The 13,717-nt window shown below is 42.4% G+C and overlaps 1 long non-coding RNA gene across 1 annotated transcript in view; it reads right to left on the bottom strand.

The window, feature by feature from the left end:
• Nucleotides 1-11,920, bottom strand: part of LOC115276736 — a 51,007-nt gene extending 39,087 nt beyond the window's left edge. Inside the window, exon 1 of the long non-coding RNA XR_003902068.1 lies at nucleotides 11,893-11,920. This is a non-coding gene — a long non-coding RNA (uncharacterized LOC115276736). The remainder of the gene's footprint in view (nucleotides 1-11,892) is intronic.
• Nucleotides 11,921-13,717: the final 1,797 nt, after the last annotated feature.

Raw genomic sequence — 13,717 nt, 5'->3', positions numbered from 1 at the left:
AAAATACCCTGGATGCCACATCAAAAGTAAAAGTTCTATTCCATGGCAAGGGAAACCCTCAAAAGACTTTACACAGAACATTAAAAATCAATATGATTAAATCTTCACTGATGAGGAAAGAAAGCTCACTAGAATGTAAAGAATGAGTCAGAAATGGGTGAGGCAGAAAGTAATGAGTCCTATTAGGAGGATTCTGCAAAAGTCCTAATGATGAAGGTCTGAGAGAGGACAGGTCACAATTAACAGAGAGCATGGGAGGAAATATTCAAGAGAATTTTCAGAAATGGCTTTGGCAGGACTTACCCAATGTGGAGAGAGAGAGAGGGAGAGAGAGAACTCAAAGAGGAGCCCAAAGTTTGTGGCTTAACCAACTAAGAGAATGGTGACACTCTTAACTGATCTGGATAACACGGAGAGATAAGAAACTTTGGAACATGTTGAGTTTCTGATGCCTATAAATCCTGTGAAGCTAACCAGGAGAGAGTCATTTCAGGAAATAAGAATTATGTAGTCTCTTGGTCTCTGGAAGAAACCCCCTTAAGTAGCTTTTGGGACTGAATAAACCAATCTCCTCTTTAGAAGTCATTCTAGCCAATAAAACAGCAATTGCAACCTCTTTTCTGAAGCAGTATAGGAGGTATGCCATTTACAAACACAGCATCCCCTCAGCCATCCCCAGGATGTTGTAGAACCTTCAAGATAAGCGACACAGATAGTACACAATTGTATACAATTTTCAGAGCACCAGCTGTCATTCTAAAACACACAGTTTTTTTTCTTAAGTATATCTAATAACATGAGAAAATGTTTAGGAGATTATCATTAAGTGGGGGGAAGCAGACAACAAAAAATACATATAAGGTATTCCATAAAACATAATACACATATATATTATACAAAGAAAAAACACTAGAGGGAAATGTACCAAAATCTTAACAGAGGTCCTTCATTAAGCAAATACTTATGGGGCACTTATAGTATGTCAGGAATTGTGCTAGTCATTATGTATGGTGAGAAAAAGGGCCTTATTTGATGCCCTCAGTTTGATGCTTACAGTTTGGGGAATAAGCTAAGAATGTAACGATTGTGATGGAATTTGAGTACAGAATCCTTCTAGCCTTTTTTAGTTGACTGAGTCTTTGCTCTCAACAATCATATTAAGGCTCTGTAGGGATAAAGTAAGGTGCCCCAAATTATCAGTTAGAAAAAGGGCAAAGCCAGGACTAGAACCATGTCTGTTCCATACCCATATGGATGGACATGAATTCTTTTTAGCAAGTTATGTGTTTAATGGTGTAAGTGTTTCTAAAACATTCAAAGTTCTCACAGAAATGACACTCTTTTGCCCTCATGTTTCATTGATTTACATAACTTGTAATTAAATTATATAATTACAACAAGTATAACTGTCATCTCTATATATGTGAATAAACACAAGTAATTCTTGTTGAGCATGGACCCTTCTGGAGGGGGTACAAGTACCTGAGCACACTAAAGAAGAGGCCACTGGTTTCCAGCATTCAACATGAAGACATTGGTTGGCATAATTTACAGAAGTAATCCAGAGAATACATCAATCCACTAAGTCAATTAAATGAAAATTGATTAAGAGAACCGATATTGTCACATTTCCAGTCATGCAGCCTGAGATTACTGTAACATTAGACAGCCAGTTAAATCATATTGACCTCTCTGTTGGTTAAAATCTTGTTTCCATTATTATTTCTGCAACTAAGTCATAATTTTGTTCTTGTTATTTGTTGATTTGTGTCCTCCCAAAATTCATATGTTGAAGTACTAACCTCTGCCCCTACCCCAATATCACAGAATACGACTTTATTTGGAGATAGGGCCTTTAAAGAAGTAATTAAGGCAAAATGAAGTCATATGAGTAGGTCCTAATCCAATATGACCAGTGCTGTTATAGGAGGAGAATAAGACACAGACAACACACAGACAGAGGGGCAACCACATGAGGACACAGCAAGAAGGTGGCTATCCACAAGCCAAAGGAAAAGGCCTCCAAAGAAACCAACCCTGCTGACACCTTCATCTTGGACTTCCAGCCACCAGAACTTTGAGAAAATAAATTTCTGTTGTTTAAGCCATTAAGTATATTGTATTTTGTGATGGAAGCTGTAGCGAACTAATACAGTGCTTCTCTCAATGGCTGGCACATGGTCAGCACTCAAATATTAATATACATTAGTGAATGAGGATTGTATATGTCTCCTATCCTGAATTTCTATGGTTTATTTTTTGAGGATCTTTAAAAAAGAAGTCTAGGAATCCTGGGTGGCTCAGTCAGTTTGGTGTCTGACTCTTGATCTCAGCTCAGATCTTGATCTCAGGATTGTGAGTTCAAGCCCTGTATTGGATTCCACACTGGGTGTGAAGCCTACTTAAAATATTTTTTAATTAAAAAGAAGTTTAATAAGCATAGGTGTGCTCTAGTTATCTGCCAGCAGTGAGATTTTAAGATAAGAAAGTAGACCTTCTCTTTGATTCATTTCTACCTCTTGATCCTAGGACTTAGGAAACGTGTTCCTATAAGTTCCAATTTAAGAACATTTCAAATAGTCAGAACAGAAATCCCAGCACTATTAGAACAGAGCCAGTCCTCAACAGATTCAAGAAAACCTTGAGCTCCTTCATTCTGGGTAACAATGTCTCATGGGGCTTCACTGAGGCCCCTGGTGCACATGGACAAGGCTGGGATGTGAAATGGCCCGAAAAATTGGTGGTCAGAAGAATCTCTAAGGTCTTTGATACATGGTATTTATGATCATGGGAACCAAGATTGAACTTTCTCCCCGTCTTCTTCCTAAGGACAAGAACTAATGTACTTGAAGAAGCCAACACACCACCTAGATCTGCCCTTAGCAATGTGACCTCAAAACTAGACTGGTAAATTGCCTGGATTGTAAGCATTAGCATAAAATGCTAGAGCCCACATGATCTCCAAGGGTATGTGGCCCAGCCGTCTCAATTTGCAAGGAAGAAAATTGAGTCCCCAAAGAGGAAAGATCTACCCTATGTTTGCCATCTTCATTTCTTAAGCCTTTGCCTTAGAAGCTAAAGTTAAACATTTCAATCTTCATATTGTTACTTTTGAAAGAGAGCTTCTTCTCCAACATCCCTAGTGAATGACCACTAGAATTTGCTCAAACACTTCTCAGAATGGGGAACTCATTTTTTCTTTGAGGTAGTAAGACCATCTTTGGACAGAGTCAATTGTTAATTCCTTTTATTGAGCCCAAATCTGCCTCCCTGCATCTTCTACCCATTGGTTCTCATTATGTCTTCATAAGTATGATGGACTCCATCTAACTCCTTCTTTGCATGATGGACTTTAGATGTTTGAAGACAAAGAAGACTTTTAACATTATTTCATACGTCATGGTTATTTAAAATTTTTTTAACATTTATTTATTTTTGAGAGACAGAAAGAGACAGAGCATGATCAGGGAAGGGACAGAGAGAGAGGGAGACACAGAACCCAAAGCAGGCTCCAGGCTCTGAGCTGTCAGTGCAGAGCCCGATGCAGAGCTTGAACCCAGCCACTGTGAGATCATGGCCTGAGCCAAAGTCAGTTGCTTATCTGACTGAGCCACCCAGACACCCCCATATGTCATGGTTTTGAGCTCTCTACCCCTCCTTGTCACTGTTGTGTACAGCTTTAAGTCCTCATAAAGACCAGTTAGTAACACATCAAAAAATGGAATGAGCACTGGTCCCTTGACCTGGAATGAAATTATATGTGAATACCCCAAAATGAGTGGGAAAAGTGGAATGGGATTGCCTACCAATAAAAAGAAAATAACCCCTTCCACATTCTAGTTGTCTTACCTGCAGCCCTAAAAATCTCCTAAGCCTATTTCAAGAAGCTCTAAAGTCTTCCCTGGCCTCCGTCCTGTATACTGGTTATCACTTTTCCTGTCACTTTTACCCCCAAACCTCCAGTGGGTGTTGGACTTGGATGTGTGGAAGGATAATCCATGAAGCTTCAAGAATTTGCCAAACTTCTTCCAAGGGAAGCAACCTCAACCAATTTTCTGACTTTCTCTTGCTATTCCTCTCCCAATACACTTATTATAGAAGTGAAAACAACACTGTTATATTCATCACAATGGATTGGAAAAAAACTAGTACCCATGCTGAGGATCTTACATGAGCAAGACCCATAAAAACTAACTACCCAGGAGGTACTCCTTACTGAGTGAGTCTTGGCAAACTGACCCAACCAAATCCTCTTTGTTGGGAAGCAAAATGAGTCAAATAAACAGCAAAAGGCCATCAGACCTTAGCAGTTTTCTTTAACTGCTTGAGACAGGATGGAAAATGTGTACTGAAGAAATGGAAGCATGGATGACTGAGTGGCAGACAAAGAGACATTTCTATATTTCCTTGTAATCAACCTGCATGTCTAATATGAAAACTTCAGAGTAGAAGGTTTTAAAATCTGTTTGTTTCTGCTTTCCACCCGCTCAAAGTTGAAGGGCAATATGTTTACATAATGACTTTTCTTCATTCTCATTGTTTTAGAACCCTTTCTCCATGTCTAGGACATCCTTAACAAGGTTTTGATTTTACCTTGTCTGATAAATGAAACTTATGTAGATTGCAATGTATCATGTTGGGCCCTAGATACTGTGAGGGTATAAAAGGATATGAAAGTCTTTGGGATGTGGGAAAGTCCAAATGATTAGAGATGTCTAAAAACAAAGTGAATGTATGGAGGGTTTTGTCAATGAAGAAGATACTGCTCCTCCATAATGCTATAGAAGCAGAGATTCTCTCTTGCTTCTTTTGTTCATTTTCGGATATGACAGGGAGGGATGAGCTTAGGAAGTAGGAAGAAGGGGAACCTGGCTGTCTCAGTCAATAGAGCATGTGACTCTTGGTCTTCGAGTTGTGAGTTTGAGCCCCATGTTGAGTGTAGGGATTACTTAAAAATAAAATCTAAAAAAAAAAAGTGGCAAGAAAAGAATATGTCCCAGCTAAGCTCAAATTCCAGAAGCTTCTATCTGGCCACAAATAAATTGTTTTCCATTTCAACACATAAGGTCCATGTGAGACATATTCGGAGGAAATAAGGTTTAGACAAAAGAAAAAATTCAACAAATTAATTCAGTGTCTGTCCAAATAGTTAAAGATGTATACTGGAGGTGTAGTGATAAATAGAGTATACATGGTTTTTGCCATCATGGAGTTTTATAATCAAATGATCCTTGCTGTTCCTTCGATTGATTTTACAAGTCTTGAAAATTGTAGTGTTGAGGGAGTAGAATAATCAATCATTCCCTAAACATCTTGCTATGGGCTGAATATTTGTGTTCTCCCAAAATTCATATACTAAAATTCTAACCCCCAATGTGACAGTATTAGGAGGGGAGGCCTTTGGGAGGTAATTAGGTCATGAGGGTAGAGCACTCATGATGGATTAGTGCCTTCATAAGAAGGGACAAGAGAAAACTTGCTTCCTCTCCTTGCTTTCTGCCTTGTGAGGATACAACCAAACGACACCCATCTGCAAACCAGGAAGCAGGCCCACAGGAGGACTAAATTGGCCAACACCTTGGTCATGGAATTCCAGTCCCTAAAACTGTGAGAAGTACATGTCTGCTGTTTAAGCTACCTAGTGTATGGGTATTTTTGTTATGGCAGCCTGAAAAAGACATATCTACATGTTCCTAGCCATGGGCACACGCCACTGGGGAGGGAGTGGTATAAAAAAGATTTACAAAAAGTGGCTGTGTCCACAATGAGCTAAAAAGTCTAATTGGGAAAATAAGATACCCATTGTGAAACTGTTGGCCAGCAGAACAGTTCAAATTAAGTTTAAATTAAAGTGCTAGATGGAATGATACAGCTGCTTAATAACTAGAAAATTGATAATAAAATGTTAAGTATATATATGGTCTTGGCAACAAATTTTGAAGAAGTTTAAATATAAAGTAGAGATATCAGAAAAGACTTTATCAAGAAAGTGGTGCAGAGTTAAGTCTTAAAGGATGGTCAGGAGAGGGTGGGCATTCTGGGCAAGAATAAAGGCATAGTGACAAACAAACAAAAAACAAACAAAAACCCCAAAAAACCCTGACAGTCACTGGGTAGGGATAACAGAGGAAAACCAATTAAATAACCACAAATTGTGAATGTTATAAAACAAAACCAAACAATTCAGATCACACCTAACAAACAAAACTATAATAGAAATACCATGTCTGCTCCCCAAACACATGCACATTCTAACACATTCTTGGAAAGAGTGCTGTAACATTGATTTATATCTGACAGTCCAAGTAAAAAATGAAAGAGCTGCCAAATCTGCCTATATAAATCCCAGTGATTTCACATGTTTTTATCCTATGAACTGAAGGCAGAAAAAAAGATTTAAGCCTTTGAGACAGCAGACAATAAAACAGTACCCTAGTGAAGCTTCTCCGCGGAGCCACTAGAATCATATTTATCATGTCCAAGACTGACATTAATTCTAATGTGCAGACACTCTTCAGCATTCAGATGCACAATATTAAATAACTCTAACAGGTGAATTTATCAAGTTATGCAGTGGTACATTGAGGTGTACAGAGGGACCATATAATGGCTGTATTATGCAGAATCAAACACTCCATAGGAGCCACGTTAAGCTTCTTCTGTTGACAGATGGATGATTGACAAGACCCTCCTCCAAAATCTTCCTGGATAAAAGTGCTTCTCTTTTGCCTCATGGTGTCAAACGCTTGGGCTACAAATGCCTTGAGCAACTGATTAGAACCAAAACAGCTATGAGAAGTCTGGGCCATGCTTGTAGGTAATCCTGACTGGTTCATGAAAAAGAGGACTGACCCTCTGTCTTGGTGAGATTACCAGTCCAAATCCCTAGCTATTGGCAGAAAACATTATTGCTGCTGCTTCTGTGCTCTTACAGAGAATCGTCTGCCTTCCTGACCTCACTGGAGAGCCCCGATTATTAGCTAACAAGCTACTGCTCTGATCAAAAGCCCCAAAAGAAAGGTAAGGATCTGGGGCAGAGCCGGAAGTCTGCATTTCTAACAAGCATCCCCAGGTACTAGTTCCCTAATTTGGTTGATCACTAGAAGCATCTGGAGCAGTTTCAAAGTGTGAATTCTCAAAACATGCCCCAGACCTCCTGAATGAAATCTCCAACCGTTTGTAAATTATGATTGAAGTGATGGATCATTATGCTGTTCAGAATTGTTTATATAACAATGAAAGTGAAAGATTCCAGTTGATATAGATGTCAGTTCTCTGATTGTTTGCTTCCTTTTACAAGAAAAGAAGAGGTGGGGAACCCATTATGTTTCTATTCTTGCTGCGGGTGCCAGGAAACTGCAAGCTGATAGCGACTCTTCCTGGCTTATATTTCTAGGTACCATTGCTCATCTTTTATTACTAGGCCCTTTAAGTATTCTTTTAAAATGTAACTTTGAATTAAGTCACCTAGAAGTAGTTGGAGCATAAATTACAAATTAGTGCAATATAAATAATTCTAATTCAAGCTTCACCTCAAATTTCAGAAAGTCACTTTCTCTATTAAGTTTATGAATGTGGGTGAGTCTTGCATTTTACAGCTTCATACCGATGATGGGACTCCCATCAACATTCCTCACTGGACAAATGACAGAGGACAAAGGGCCCAGAAGGACTGCTCTACTTGGCAGAGTAGAGGAATCCAGGCCTTGTTCAGCTGTTCATAAACTCAGTTGCTCCCTCTCAAACTCAAGGATCTGCCAAGGAGAGCCAGCTACAGAGTAGTGAAAACAAGGTGTGAACCAAGTCAGAGTGCTGAGGTTCAAATCCCAACTCTGTATGGCATTCCATAAACCATTACTTCTAGTTTCCTCATTGGTGAAATGGAGGTAACTACCTTGACTTTGCCTGTCTCTTGGGGTAATTGTGAAACATTTTTACAAGACACAAATAATTTAACAACAAATGGAAATAGCTCAGAAATGCTCTACTCAACTGTGATAACCGACTCTTCATCAAAGAGGGCTCTCTTGTTCCTAGGGAAAGGTCATAAGTTTTAAAAACAAATCTAGAGGATTCTAATGTGCTCCTCGAACAGATGAAAACTTAAGAGCACAGTGGGCAGGGTGAGGTCCCCAGCTGAAAGGATGGCCTTTGAGTATCAGGGTGTTAAGGTTTATGTTGACTTTGCACTGAATTCAGACAATGCTTGGAGCATGGTATTCATCCTTCGACAGCACACTGCAGGAGGCCTTTGCCACCTGTTGGTGTCCAAAGGAAACCAATCAGAGTAGAAAGTGCCTAGAAACCATGTCCCATTAAAAGTAGTTAAAGAAACTAGGCACATGGAGACTGGAACAGATTTAGGGGACATGGCTCTGTTTTCAAATGTATATAGTGACATAAGATTGTCATGAAAAAGACAGAGGAGTTTCTTTCAGTGTGGATTTTCAGTGGGAATGTGGATTTCACAAAGGAAAGTTGCTGGAGACAAGATATCCATTCAGGGCAAGACAAATTTCAGAATGTAGTACATTAACAAGCAACCTGGGGAGCTCCTACAACATCAATTTTCAAATGTTTCGAAAAGGATTCTTGTCCTTGTTAAGAAGTTGCAATAGATAATCTTTGAAAAGTTCTGACCATAAGATGTTCTGTCACTTCATTTTGGACAGACTAAAGTTTCTCATTCTTGGAGACAAACTAAATCCTTTGCCTGAAGAACTCAAACTTGACTTCAGGTGGTAGAAGTTGGGAGCTATCACTGAGGAAGGCTCGACCTTGGGACTCTCAGCCCAGCCCATGCCAAAACTGGTGCTCTTCAACATCACCTGTATTTACTACTCCACTTTGATTGCTAAGCTTCTCAGATCCAAGCTTGATGCAGCACCATCCCCCTATGCTGTGCCTACCTTGGCACCAAGCCAGAAATCCACTGCTGCCATTTGTGTTTTCATTTAGTAAATAAAGATCAGAAATGGCTGCTGCTTTAATAGGTTGAAAACTCTGGTCTGCAAATAAATATCTTGGGGGAATTAGAGAAGATTTGGAGAACAACAGTCAATCTCAATATAATTAAAAATAAGCTCTCACCTGCTACTAATTTCCTTCTTGTTTCTTTGCTAACAGAAATCTTTGTTTGAACAAAGAGGTAAAAGGCACAGTTAGAAGCTGTTTACATAGTACAAATGAGAGTGCTAATTGTAGGGAGCCTGCATGTTAATGAGAAAGAGGTTATTTATCAGTGTGAAATTCTGAGTGCAATAAATTGCAGGTGATATTTCAGGAAACATTCAGTTTCTAATGATTTCTTTTCACCTCCAACAGTGGCCCCAAATCAAAGTGCAGTGTGTTGTCATGAAGTAAGAATTGCTCTGGAAGCCAGGAGATCAGGCTGTGGCCCATTGCTGGCTGTATGCGCTGGAACCAGCTTCCCCTCTCCGACTTTCAGTCTCAGTATCTGTGGAAATTTGACATCTCTGATTTTCCTCCCAGTTCTGACCGTTGTTGTATAAGAAGCACCAGTGCATAAGAAGTACCTAGTGCTTCTACTGAGAAATAGGTTCTCTTTCTTGGGATAACCTTTGTTGTTCTGAAAACAATGTACAAAAATACGTTCTTGGAAAGGGCCTGGCTTCCCAGCTCCCAGGTTTTCCCCTACCCTGGCCGCTATGATTCTGCCTGGCAATTTTTGAGGAACTCATGAAACATCCCTGGAAGGAAGCCTCCTAGCAGCACCCCAGCTGCTTCCTCAGTCTTTCTCAGACCTCTGAAGAGGCTCCAGGACCTCTGACCTCTCCCTGTGGCTCATCATTTGGCAACTACTCTTTGAACACCCGCTATGTGCACAACACCATGCCAAACACTAAGAACACAGAATTCTGCAAGGGAAACGTAGTTCATCCCACCGTGGAAGTATCTAATGGGGAAGTCAGATGTGAAACAACTCTACAAGTGACAATGTGATTAGCCCTAAGTGGCAAAAATATGGGCTGCCATGACAGGAGGGTCAGGAAAGGCTGTCCTGAGTGACACTTGCACCCAAACCTAAAGTAGAAGTAGGCTGGTCATGGGTGGGGAAGGGGTGTACAAGCTGAAGAAGTAGTACTCAAGACTGTGGGTAAAGAGCCCAGAACATCCAATGACCAGAAATTCAGCGTGACTAGAGGACTTTGAATAACTAGAGAATGGACGAACACAGGCTGGAGAGGTAGGGAGGGTCAATTCATCTCAGACTCTAGAGGCCCTGTAAGGACTTTCATGCTCCAAGGTAATCAGAAGTCATTAATAGATATTTTTTTAGGTAGACTCAACACCCAATGTGGGGCTTGAACTCACAACTGCAAGGTCAATGAATTTTAAGTGAAAAAGAAATGTGATCAGCCAGAGGAGTCGTATTAATCTCTCTCAACTGTTGTATCTAGATTCAGGTTCCTAAGGGCCTGGCAGGACTCCTGAAGCCCTCTTCCATTCCTTCCCAGGGCCATATATGTACACTGTGCCCTGAGAGAAAAGGGCATCCCAGGGTCAAAGGAAATGGCATGTTCTAAGTATTTCAAGGAAAATGAATCCACAAATAACACTTTGGTAACCATCCTCACTATAGGAAGAAATTCCAACAAGGATCTTAGGGATCCTTCCGCCCTCCCTCCTGCTTTCCTCCCTTGGATGTGCCAGGTAAATAGGATAGGTAAGCAGGAAGGACCCTAGTCCACAGCACGACAGGAAGTGATAAGCAGAAACCCCCCAGAGCTACAGATTATGAAGGAGTGGACATACAGGGAAAACAGTATAAAAAGAAAGGACATTTCCAGCCTCTGGCCATGGACAGAGCTCCTAACTCACACTCCCGGAAAGCTTTGTATGAGCTGTTGTCCAGCACCTGTGGGGGCAACTGCTTATTCCTGGGAGAGGCAACAGCAGGAAGAGGGTCACCATAAGCCAGCTCCAGGAGTACTGGGGGGTGCTGGAGGTGGAGGCAGAGGGAGAGGAATAACTTCATAGTGTTTCCTAAAGCATGATCTACAGACCTAATGTTTTCTCATCAGATAGGCTGTGGTGACAAACGTAGATCCTCAGCCTTAGAAACATGCAGCTCTTAGGAGTAGCACGGGGCTGAGGCGTCAGCACACAGGTCCTGAAGTCAGAATAACTGGTTTCAAATCCTGATTTCACATACTCACTTGCTTTGGGAATGCAGGCACTTTGGCCTCAGTTTCCTGGCATGTAAAAAATGAACATCATAATAGGACCCACCGGGTAGAGTCGCTGAGAAGATGAACCAAGGTAACTCCCGAAAAGAACTTGGAGTAGTGCCTTCCTGGGACATAGTAAGATCCTGAAGATTGTTAGCTATCAGTGTAGCTGAAAGTGGGCCTGGGAATCTGCATTTTTAACATGCTCTGTGTGCAGTTCTCCCTACGCATTAATGTTTTATTTTCAGTCTGAGGAGTATTTATATGCCAACCTCTGAGCTGAGCCTTTTATGTTTCTCATCTCATTTAAATCCCGGGAAGTAGCACCTACATCTCCCCACCTCCCACCCGTTATGGAGAAGGAAGGGAAGGCCTGGAGTGGTTAAGTACTTTGCCCAAGGCCAGATCCTGAAGGCTAGAGACTTTTTAGGAACAGCATATTCCACCAGGATAGGGACAGACCGGGCACAGATGGGGACCTGAGCAGGCTACCGCTGGTGAGCTCAGAGAGTAGCTGTGAGCAGAGTCCACAGCCTCTGCCCAGTGGTCAGGGGAAGGGTGGGCCTGAGGGAGGGCTGAAGCCAGTGGGCAGACCTGGTCCCAGAAGGAATGGTGCTTCCCCCCCAGTGAGTAGAGGCCCAGAGTGAGGGCCCAGCTTGAGTACAAGCTTATCATGTGGCTGCTGCTGCTTTCTACTGACCTACACGGCATCACCCCTCCAGCGTCCGCACACCTTTCCCATGGCATGGAGCCCTTTGTGTAGTACAGTGGTTTGTGAGTCTGCCAGCCCCTGTCTGGCCTTGACCACATGACTAACGTCTGGCTGTGTCATCACAGTCAAGTGTGGTGCCCGGAGAGACATCATAGTGTCATTCCAGATTGATGTAAAACCTATGTGCTTAAGAGTTGTTTCCTCTCTGGCCACCGCAGGCAGAACTGTCCCTCCTGTCTTGTGCTCCCATTGACTTTCCAAAGCCCTCCATCATGGCACCTGTGACGTTGCCTTGGTATCTCCTGGTTCCCCTAGCTACACGGAGAGTATGCCCTCTGAGGAAGCAGCCCTTCACTCTCCCCACTCCAGGGGTAGCAGTGGAAATCTACCCTGACAGCCTGGGCAGCCTACTCCCCTTTGGGGTTGAGCAAGTGGCTGTCTTCATCACAAAATCCTTTGTAAAAGGAATTGAAAATTCTTGCTTCTAATCAACAAACCTCCCCTGCCATGTGAGCAAGAACATGTCTGTAGAGGAAATTACCGCCAGGGAAGTCTCATGCCCTTGAACTGGAAGCCAGGCCTGCCTCTGAGACGTTGCTCTCTCTCTGCCATGATCTCTCTCGACTGAGGGTCCACCTGGTGAGCCAAGCACACAAGCAGGGAGTAGGAAACTGAGCAGAGCCCAGGCTCCCGCCAGGGCCAAGCCCAACTCTGGAGGGTACAATACAGGCACTTCATGGAAGTTCTGTGGAAGGGAGGAAGGAAGGAAGGGAGGAAGGCAGGAAGGAAGGAAGAAAGGAAGGAAGGAAGGAAGGGAGAGAGAGAGGAAGGAAGGAAACTTTCAAAAAGAGGACCTTTTCATTTCAAAAATTCTAGAGCTAAAATTTCACACCAGTCATTATTTCCTCTGGATATACAAATACACAGGAGCACAAGCTGCAGTCAATACCTAGGTGGAGCCCTACCCACTGTCAAGAGTGTCCCAGAGTCCTCAGGAATTCCCACAATCCTGAGGGGCAGGAGTTGCCTTGGTCCAACACACCCTTCCCTGTTCCCATCTGCCTCCCTGTGCTGCCCACCCCACTCCCCAGCCATTTTGCCTCTTCAATTCATTCTTCAGATCAGACTGGCCTTCAGATCAGACTGGCCCTCAAAGGTCAGTTCTCCCAGAAGGCCTTTTCTGAAGGAGTATCTGAAGGAGTTGGAACGCCCATGTTCTTTTTATAATAGTGCACCTGCCTATCAGCTCATTGCCAAGGTACTGGTCTATAGTGGAGAAAGAGAGAGAGACTGGAGTGTACTGCTCATAGCCAGGGTCATGTTTACCAAAGGGTCAAGAGATCCCTGCGGGACTCACTAGGATTACTTACCAGTGAACCATCAGGTTAACAGGAATAACAGCAAAGAAGAGGGAGTCGCCAGGCAAGGTTAAAATCAGCTTGTCTGCCGCATGAGGAACTGAGTGGACAGGCAGCTTTCTGTGGCGATAGGCAGGGAAATTTCTAGGGGGTGGGGATAGTGGGCCACAGAAGTCACCCAGCACACCGTACAGCCGGCAGACAAGGCTTCTGTTGTGGTCCTGTTTCTCTTCCTACTGAAGGTGGAGAACTATGGTGTGTAATACAGATGGTCTTCCCCTGTACCCGCCCCACCAGAAGTCACAGTAAAGGCTCTTGAAGAAATAGCTTTCCATCTATTTGGCTTGCGAGGAGAACAATAGGCAAGAATACACTTGAATATGAAACAAATAAGAAAATTATTCCAAAGAGGCAGGGACTTAAAACCAGTGTTAGTAATCTAGAAAGTGGCAATG

The sequence above is a fragment of the Suricata suricatta genome, chromosome 13 (genome assembly GCF_006229205.1).
Source record: "Suricata suricatta isolate VVHF042 chromosome 13, meerkat_22Aug2017_6uvM2_HiC, whole genome shotgun sequence".
In the NCBI taxonomy this organism is placed as follows: Eukaryota; Metazoa; Chordata; class Mammalia; order Carnivora; family Herpestidae; genus Suricata; species Suricata suricatta.
Note: the sequence above shows the minus strand (reverse complement) of the source record. Positions and strands in the feature narration are given on the sequence as shown.